Source organism: Sinocyclocheilus anshuiensis, unplaced genomic scaffold (assembly GCF_001515605.1).
Source record: "Sinocyclocheilus anshuiensis isolate Anshui unplaced genomic scaffold, SAMN03320099.WGS_v1.1 scaffold256, whole genome shotgun sequence".
NCBI lineage: Eukaryota > Metazoa > Chordata > Actinopteri > Cypriniformes > Cyprinidae > Sinocyclocheilus > Sinocyclocheilus anshuiensis.
This window is the reverse complement of record NW_015558587.1, coordinates 1,176,898-1,187,313: the sequence shown is the minus strand read 5'-3', so window position 1 is coordinate 1,187,313 and position 10,416 is coordinate 1,176,898. Positions and strand designations below refer to the sequence as shown.

At 33.5% G+C, this 10,416-nt stretch overlaps 1 pseudogene; it reads left to right on the top strand.

The window, feature by feature from the left end:
* The window catches only part of LOC107679893 (PH domain leucine-rich repeat-containing protein phosphatase 2-like), a 70,576-nt pseudogene that overhangs the window by 47,759 nt on the left and 12,401 nt on the right, over positions 1 to 10,416 (top strand).

Sequence of the window (10,416 nt, the reverse complement as noted above, 5' to 3'; positions counted from 1 at the left end):
TATATATATATATATATATATATATATATATGTGTGTATATATGTGTATATATCCACAAAAATATAGCAGCACAACTGTTTTCAACATTGATAATAATAAGAAATTATTATTGAGCAGCAAATCAGCATATTATTATGATTTCTGAAGGATCATGTGACACTGAAGACTGGAGAAATGATGCTGAAAATTCAGCTTTGCATCACAGGAATAAATTACATTTTACAATATATTCAAATAGAAAATGGTTGTTTTAATTTTTTAATAATATTTCAAAATATTAATATTTTTACTGTATTTTTAATGCAATAAATGAAGCCTTGATGAGCATAAGAGACTTTTCTCAAAAATGCATATAAAAAAAAAAACCTTTTGAACAGTAGTTTAAGTTCTTCTGACTAAAATCTGAATATCTTTCAAAGATTTGATGTTACTAAGACATTTGAATCTTATTTTATGTTTAAAAGTACTTTACATAGCAAAAACACAAATCATAACCTGTATGGCTTTATTTCCAGCTTCATAAAACCAGATGATCAGGATGGAAATGGTGATTTCGCTCAGCGTTTGGCATTTTTGAGTGCAATATGCATCAGACGGTTAGTAAACGTGCTGTGGGCGTTCTGTGGAGCGACCGTCTCTGATGTTAAGGCTGCCCTGTCACTAACAGTCACGATTGCTCTTCTCATAAACTCATTTTTTCTAACAGCCTGTGGTTTTGATGGTAGCTCACAGTCTGTGACTCACCTGAGAGAGAGAATGAGTAAAAACAGACTGAGGTTTGTGGATTTCCTGGGTCCTGACTGCACCTGCTGTGGATTAGAAATCCAGCCAGGCTCGTAACGCAGAGCTGAGCTGTCGTGGGAACTTGCGCAGAGAGAGACCGAGGCGTCTGTCACCTGAACAAGCTTTGAGTTTTTCTGCTGGATTATCCCACCGCTCCTGACACGCTCAGATTCCTCACATACTCACCCATCTCACGGGCAGAGCGAGTGCAAACAACAGATGTGAGCGGGAATTCGAGTTCATGGGGGGCTTCGAATTAACAAGAAAGGTTTAATGCGCCTATCATTTGGCCCTGATCGTCATTAGCCAACTGTGGCGTCTCATAACGGGAAGCTGTTCGGTTCAATGCAGGGCAACACAGATGAACCATTGTGAAGGTCATTGCTGGATCTTTCAGGCCTGACCTCCACAAAATGTCACCTAAACGTCAAGTCAATATGCATTTATATATGTAATATCTGGAAGAATATTCAGTGCATTTGATGTTTATAATATATAATACAAAAATAGTAGCTAATAGATTGGGGTGAGTAATATTTTTTGTTTTGGAAGAAGTCTCTTATGCTCACTAACACTGCATATATTTAATTAAAAATACAGTAATATTGTGAAATATTTTTTGCAATTTAAAATAACTTTTCTATTTTAATGTATATTAAAACAGAATTTATTCCTGTGATGCAAAGCTGAATTTTCAGCATCATTACTCCAGTCTTCAGAAATCATTCTAATATGCTGATTTGCTGCTCAAGAAATATTATTATTACTAATGTTGAAAACAGTTAATATTTAATAATTTATGTGTAACATTTTTATATTTATATTCGCTATTAGTAATATATGTGAAAGATCTGTAAATATGTTCTCACTCCCTGTTGGCAGTTAGTGCAACATTAAGCACATGTTTTCGCAACATTTATTATTTGTGAATGTATTTTAAATTCTAGAAATTATATTTAGCATATGTCTGTACACACTTGTTTTTTGTTTTTTTCCCTGTGATGTTATAACTACCCTTATTCTAGATTTCTGATATGTAAAATCTTATTTTATTTTTATCAGACTGGAAACTGGATTTTTTTATGAAATCTCTGACTCGGATGAATCAGTGAATCATTAGTTGAGCTTGTTCATTTACATTTAACCATTTGAGCGAACTGAAAACGTTTAATATAAATCAATTTAATATTTCAATATTGAATTAGATTATAACAATATTGAGTTATTTAATATAATTCAGTATTTAAAAAAACGGCAATGTAGCATTTAGTTGTTTTGGTTGCACAAGCAAAATCTACAGTAGACTTATTTTCCGAGCTTAAAATACATATAAGAAGACAAAAGGACTCAATCCTTGGTGTCCCAGAGCTCCACTTTTCTTCATCTTCATTTCTTTGTCCACCAACATTATTTTTGCCATTTGGATTCTTCACTTGGGTTAATCTTCAGTATATCTGCAGCTGACATTAGGCCTGTGTCTGTAGGTTAAATGGCCTCCGCTGTGTTAAAAGTGAAACTCTGGAGCCGGTAAAACATCTCACCCAGCTGGACCTGCGAGACAACCAGCTGACGTCTCTGGACCTGAGCTCGGCCTGCAGTCTGGAGACCCTGCAGTGTCAGAGGAACCTGCTGGGGGCCCTGGCTCTCAGCGGCTTCACCCTGCGCACACTCCACGCCAGTGACAACCGTGAGTACAGACCTCCACAGCATCGTTTATGAAGCAGAGGATTCCATTCTCAGGCCTCACCCTGTGTAATCACTGTAATATCTTTCATAGGTCTGACCACAGTGAACATCTACCCTGTTCCCAGCCAACTCACAAATATGGACCTATCAAGGTAACTGACATTATTTTGTGCATATCTGTGTTCTAATCAGTTATGAAACAAACATTTCTTGCAGCAAATAATTTTTTCTGTCCAAACTAAAAGCAAAAATGCTACACAATGCACCAAAATCTCAGCCAGACGAAGCATATATGATGTTTAATGCATAAATTGGGACCAATGAAAAATTTATTTTTGCATGTTATGGTTCAGCTGGTTAATAAATGTTAATTGACATGAAATGCATAACAATAATCACAACATTTTATACAAAATGAGCAATATAACCAGTAATAATGTGTAATCGCCAGTATCTTTGTAAACTAAGTATATATTCTTTTTTACATATTGTTTTGCAGTATATCTCTGCACCAGTGTTGTTAAGGTTAACTAGATCGAAAACTATTTTTAATTAGCTTTTTTGTTTTTTAAACTAAAACTATTTTTAATCATCGTTTAACTAAATATTAACTCTTTGTAAATTGAAATACAGCAGAAATAAAATTAAATATAAATATTAGGTTAAAAACTAGCTTTGCAACAAACTAAAGTAACTAAAACTACATTTACATTTAGTCATTTAGCAGACGCTTTTAACGACTTACAAATGAGGACAATAGAAGCACTCAAAACCAACAAAAGAGCAACAATATGCAAGTGCTATGACAAGTTCTTCTTTGTCGTCTCGTCTGATGCACTCACTCAACCAAGCGTTCTAACCACAACCTCGCCCCTCCCCACCCCCCAACCATTCAAATTTCTGTAGGCGGGAATTATTTGTAATGATATTCTAATGGGCTGCTTTGTGATATCACAAAGCCCGGAAACCAAACGCTGTAGTCCAAACGAGCCGTTTGTTGTAGTTCTTGAAAAGAGATTTTTAAAAAACGAAATATCTCCCTTTGGAGTGGACTTTGAGATTTGTAACTTTCTAGATCTTTTTAATGCCCAAACATACACACTACACACTGACTACAATTAAAAAAGTGAAAACGCATAATAGGACCCCTTTAAAAACATTAAATTACTCTTAACTAAAGCTAAAATAAAAATAAGTTACATTTAAACTTTTTTAAAAAATCAGAAACTAATAAAAATGACAAAAGTGCATAACAAAATTATTAAAACATATGAAACCTGAAAATATTCAAATAAAAGCTAATTCTAAATATTAATAACAATTGTATATAAATACTGTAAGGATATAAATAATACCAAAATAACACTGCTCTGTACTTACTAGTGTACTTGCACTATAACATGAACATTGTAATGCAGATGTGACCGGATGTTGCTCAGCTCATTTACAAGAGGCTCAGCGCGCTCCACTCGTGTCCTTTACCCTGCGCACTCCTGTACAATGCTAATGCTCTGATGTAATTAGCCTGGAGTTAATTCCCATCCCTCCTGCAGGAATCTCCTGGAATACCTGCCAGACTGGGTGTGTGACAGCAGGAAGATTGAGGTGCTGGATGTCTCCCATAATCTGCTGTCTGAGCTCCCGGCCAGGTGTGTGTGTGTTCTGATATATATGGTTTTTGAGGACACAAATGTGTATAATGACTTGGGTACTACGACGTAAACATTGTTTATGAGGACACTTCCTGTGTCCCTGTAAACCAAAAAGGTTCAAATAAACATGCTAAATGGTGTTTTGTGAAATTCAAAAAATTGCCAGTAGTTTTCTGTGAGGGGTAGGATTAGGTGTAGGGTGATAGAAAATACAGTTTGTATAGTATAAAAACCATTACGCCTATGGAGAGTCCCCGTAAACCATAAATGCAAGTGTGTGTGTGTGTTTAGACCGCCATGAAGTGCATTTGCATCTTCCCCAGTTTCCAACAAAAAAACTGTCCTCCTGTTCCCCCATTCCAGAATCTTAATGTCAGCATTTTGTACTTATTTATTCAACAAAAATTGCCCATTTGATTTGAATGATGTGGGTTAAAGCGACTGTCTGGCCAGACGGTAGGTCTGAATAGAAACGGGCCAGCGTTTATCAGCAGACGCTTGATGAGCCCACTCTGCTGTCTCAAAGCAAAGTGATGTAAGCGCCAAGCAGATGAAAGCACCATTTCCAGCTAATTCCACATTAACATTCAGTCATTTGCATCTGAAAGAGCTAAAAGCCGTGCACAAATGAGATAACATGCGGCTTGAAGTTTGTGTCCCATTTGAGAGTGCTGTGAGTGCTGCATGAAAATGCTGTGTTGCTGTTTTGAAGGAATGGTTCACCAAAAAAGAGAATTCTGGCTTTATTTACTCCGCCTCATGTCATTCCAAACCCATAATGCAATTTTCCATGAGAAGAGTTTTTTTATTTTTTTATTAAAGAGACTTCATGCAGCTCTTGTCCATGCAGCTACATTATTGACCATGTCTGTCAAGCTCCAAAAAGACAACAAAAACAAACAAAACAGAAAAAACGATGAAAATGGAAACGTGTTATTCACTGAAAATCTTCATTTGCAGCTCTCACATGCCATTCTTCATAGGATAGTCAATCTAGTGTGCTTGCTTTTGGTTACAACACATTCAAGAACCAGTGACTAATGCAAATTGTTTCTTTTTTTCCCCCAAAATTAATGTGTAAATATGTTAATTATATTAAATAATATTTTACTTATAAATATTTTATTATATTTTTATTAAAATATATAATATTTTATTATTATATATTGTTATAATATTTTATTATTTTATTATAAATAAAAAGGTGTAAATAATATTTTAAATTATATTTCAGTGAAATGCCACTTAAATGTGTCTTTTCCTCGCACAAAACTATTGTTTGGCTTCAGTAGACTTGAACTATTATTAGTATAATTAAATTATTATAGTTTTATTATATTATAATTAAATTATTTTTCTTAAATACTCATTTTTGTTTGACAGTAAAATATTAAAATAGTAATGAAAATGAAAACTTGTTATTTACTGAAAATCTTCAGTTGCAGCCATAAATAGAAATATTGTAATTTTACAGTTGTACTGTAAAATTTAATTATATTATTTTTCTTAAATACAGATTTTTTTGTTTTACAGTGAAAAATTACAATAATAATGATTATTTACTGAAACTCTTCAGTTGAAGCTTAAATTTAGTTTAATATTTTAATTTAGTATTAATAATTATTTTTATTATATGTTATTAATTATTGTTATTATTATTATAGTCATATTGATATATAATCACAACAGTTTTGCAGCCATACAAACAATCACAGCAGGAAGATTGAGGTGCTGGATGTCTCCCATAATCTGCTGTCTGAGCTCCCGGCCAGGTGTGTGTGTGTTCTGATATATATGGTTTTTGAGGACACAAATGTGTATAATGACTTGGGTACTACGACGTAAACATTGTTTATGAGGACACTTCCTGTGTCCCTGTAAACCAAAAAGGTTCAAATAAACATGCTAAATGGTGTTTTGTGAAATTCAAAAAATTGCCAGTAGTTTTCTGTGAGGGGTAGGTTTAGGTGTAGGGTGATAGAAAATACAGTTTGTATAGTATAAAAACCATTACGCCTATGGAGAGTCCCCGTAAACCATAAATGCAAGTGTGTGTGTGTGTTTAGACCGCCATGAAGTGCATTTGCATCTTCCCCAGTTTCCAACAAAAAAACTGTCCTCCTGTTCCCCCATTCCAGAATCTTAATGTCAGCATTTTGTACTTATTTATTCAACAAAAATTGCCCATTTGATTTGAATGATGTGGGTTAAAGCGACTGTCTGGCCAGACGGTAGGTCTGAATAGAAACGGGCCAGCGTTTATCAGCAGACGCTTGATGAGCCCACTCTGCTGTCTCAAAGCAAAGTGATGTAAGCGCCAAGCAGATGAAAGCACCATTTCCAGCTAATTCCACATTAACATTCAGTCATTTGCATCTGAAAGAGCTAAAAGCCGTGCACAAATGAGATAACATGCGGCTTGAAGTTTGTGTCCCATTTGAGAGTGCTGTGAGTGCTGCATGAAAATGCTGTGTTGCTGTTTTGAAGGAATGGTTCACCAAAAAAGAGAATTCTGGCTTTATTTACTCCGCCTCATGTCATTCCAAACCCATAATGCAATTTTCCATGAGAAGAGTTTTTTTTATTTTTTTATTAAAGAGACTTCATGCAGCTCTTGTCCATGCAGCTACATTATTGACCATGTCTGTCAAGCTCCAAAAAGACAACAAAAACAAACAAAACAGAAAAAACGATGAAAATGGAAACGTGTTATTCACTGAAAATCTTCATTTGCAGCTCTCACATGCCATTCTTCATAGGATAGTCAATCTAGTGTGCTTGCTTTTGGTTACAACACATTCAAGAACCAGTGACTAATGCAAATTGTTTCTTTTTTTCCCCCAAAATTAATGTGTAAATATGTTAATTATATTAAATAATATTTTACTTATAAATATTTTATTATATTTTTATTAAAATATATAATATTTTATTATTATATATTGTTATAATATTTTATTATTTTATTATAAATAAAAAGGTGTAAATAATATTTTAAATTATATTTCAGTGAAATGCCACTTAAATGTGTCTTTTCCTCGCACAAAACTATTGTTTGGCTTCAGTAGACTTGAACTATTATTAGTATAATTAAATTATTATAGTTTTATTATATTATAATTAAATTATTTTTCTTAAATACTCATTTTTGTTTGACAGTAAAATATTAAAATAGTAATGAAAATGAAAACTTGTTATTTACTGAAAATCTTCAGTTGCAGCCATAAATAGAAATATTGTAATTTTACAGTTGTACTGTAAAATTTAATTATATTATTTTTCTTAAATACAGATTTTTTTGTTTTACAGTGAAAAATTACAATAATAATGATTATTTACTGAAACTCTTCAGTTGAAGCTTAAATTTAGTTTAATATTTTAATTTAGTATTAATAATTATTTTTATTATATGTTATTAATTATTGTTATTATTATTATAGTCATATTGATATATAATCACAACAGTTTTGCAGCCATACAATCACAACAAACCTGGAGCTTGCATTCTTTCTTTTTTCGTTAATTAGTTAGTTATTTTTAACTATTTTATTTTAAATCGCAATTACAATTTTTATCAGATTTTTTAAAATCATATTTCCACAGAAAAAAAATAGCAGATGGGTTTTTATTGACATGAGATTGAGTGAATAATGTTATGTAAACCCTGTAAAGGTGTCTAGTAGGGATGTAACGATATTATCAATATCGCCATATTGCGATAGCAAAACTGTCTCGATATTATCGTGGTCGCCTGACGATATGAAACGATAGGTCTTCCGGGCAAAAAAAATATAGTTTTTAAAATATATTTGTTTTAAGCCATTATGCTTTGGCACAGTATCTGTCAAACGAACTAAAACCTTAAGCATGACTTCATTCCTTCATCAATTCTATTTTTACTTCGTGTTTTAAAGCAAAGCGCACACATTATTCATGCGATCAGCTCGTGATCTGGTGTTTTCTACGCCTCAGTTCACAGTGAATGAATGCAGTGAACTCGTTTATTGCACGTGCTCTGAGTTTAGCACATGTTTGGGAACGCAACGGCCAGCAGTTCTGCTTTATTTTCGCGGCAGATGATTACAGCATTTCACTAGATTTGTAGTGAGAGGCGTTTTTGTATTTTCACTGAAGCTGGAGTTTCCCTTCAAAATAAAAGCTTAAAAGTGCATTATAAATTGCTGACAGCTAGCGGTTTCAAATGCAGTCCAAATTCAAAATATCTCTTTCAAGTGTAGAAATTAGGAAAGAAGTATTGTAATTTCCCTACTGTAGTGTAAAGCAAAATTATCATACATTTGAAAATATTCATTTTCACTTATTTTAAAGCAATTGTTTTACAATAAATGACTATTACTGTCATTGTTGTTGTTATTATTATTATTATATTCGAATTTGTTTGGCTTCCTAAAACACTAGTGTGAATGTAATTTATACTGAGACAGTATATCACAAATAGAAAGAGGGTTAAGTCCCCTTTAAAGTTCAGGTACAAGTCAATTCACTGACTTTTTTCTGACTTAATGTTTCTTAGTTAAGAACATGGGTTGGAGCTCATAATTTTGAACTCTCAAAGTGCATTAGATGGAATAATTTAACTTTAAAATGTACAAAATTTTCATTTTTTCCCAATTCTTCATTTGTCTTTTTAAATATCGCAATAAATATCGGATCGTAGACTTCATATCGCAATATTATCGTATCGTGAGATTTTGATATCGTTACATCCCTAGTGTCTAGGCACTGATGGTTTCAAGACTGAATTTCGGTGTGAAACCAAAAACAGCGTTTTTTTTTTTTCTTATGAAGTCTCTTTCTTTCTCTGTCCCTTTCAGACTTCTTAGCAGTCTGAGTCTGCGTAAACTGCTGGCTGGTAACAACAGGCTGGAGAGACTGGCTGACCTGCTCGACCACATCCCACTGGAAACACTCGACCTGCAGCACAACAAGTTACGGGAACTGCCAGAGAGCTTCTTCTACAAAGCCTTAAAGTAGGTCACTCCCTCCTTCTGCCCTCTTCTCGGTTCATCTTACTCTCCGGGCTGTGCTTTCTTTCTTTTTTCTCATTCTCTCTCCATTTTCCTTGTGTTTTTCCTCTCGATTTTCTGCGTGTGACAGGTGCAGTGCAAGCTGCAGCTGCGTCTCTCTGCTCTGTGGACCTTTAGCTCTGCTGCTTGAGCTCTTCATCAGACCTCCTAGCCTTTTACAGGAACTTAGCAAACCAAAGTTTAATATTTGCTTTTAACTAAACCAAAAATTAAGAGGATTTGGCATTTTCAATGAATGTAGCCCTGTTACTTTCTTATTTTTATTAGGCCTATTATTATTATGAAGTTACTTTTATTATTAAATGTTATTATTAAATTAAAATTACAATTAATTTGCCCCGCAATATTACCGCATACCTGACGCGCTGCGAGGATAACAAAAGATAAGGCTATTTGCTCCTCAATTAAAATGTTTTTAAAAAAGGTCTTTTAAAACAGGTCTATTATACAATTAATTATAGGCCTATAATTAAAATATTAACACTGCAGTCATCAATAAAAATCAATGAAATAAAAAGCTTTATGTAGCCTATTTTAAGCGCCGACTTTCAAAAACTACCTGTTTAACACCAAATACGTTTCTTCTCATTTTTTTTTTTTACTATGTACGGGCCACAAGAGAAATATAAAGGGAATACATTTAAACAGTTAGCTATATACCGTTATCAGCATATGTTGAAGTAGATTCGTCTCTGAGAGAATATGCGGCGTCAGATGCCGAAAGCTCCATCATTACTCAGTCATTCTGCTTTTACTTCGATGATAACAAAAGATTAGGCTATATATTTACTCCTCAATTCAAATGTTTTTAAAAAGGTATTTTAATACAGGTCTATTATACAATGATTTATAGGCCTACAATTAAAATATTAACACTCCAGTCATCAATAAAAATCAATGAAATAAAAAGCTTTTATTTCAAGCACCGACTTTCAAAAACAACCTGTTTAACATGAAATATGTTTCTTCTATTTTTTTTTTCACTAGGCCTATGTAATATTAGAAATATTAAGGGAATAAATAAAAACAGTTAGCTATATGCAGTTATCAGCATATGTTGAAGTAGATTCGTCTCTGAGAGAATATGCGGCGTCAGATGCCGAAAGCTCCATCATTACTCAGTCATTCTGCTTTTACTTTCACTTTCTAGTGATATCCATTGGCTCACCTTCATGGTTTAAAACATAAGTATTTCCAATAGGGATGCACCGATCGGGCCCGATACTGAGCTCCTGTACTCGTACTC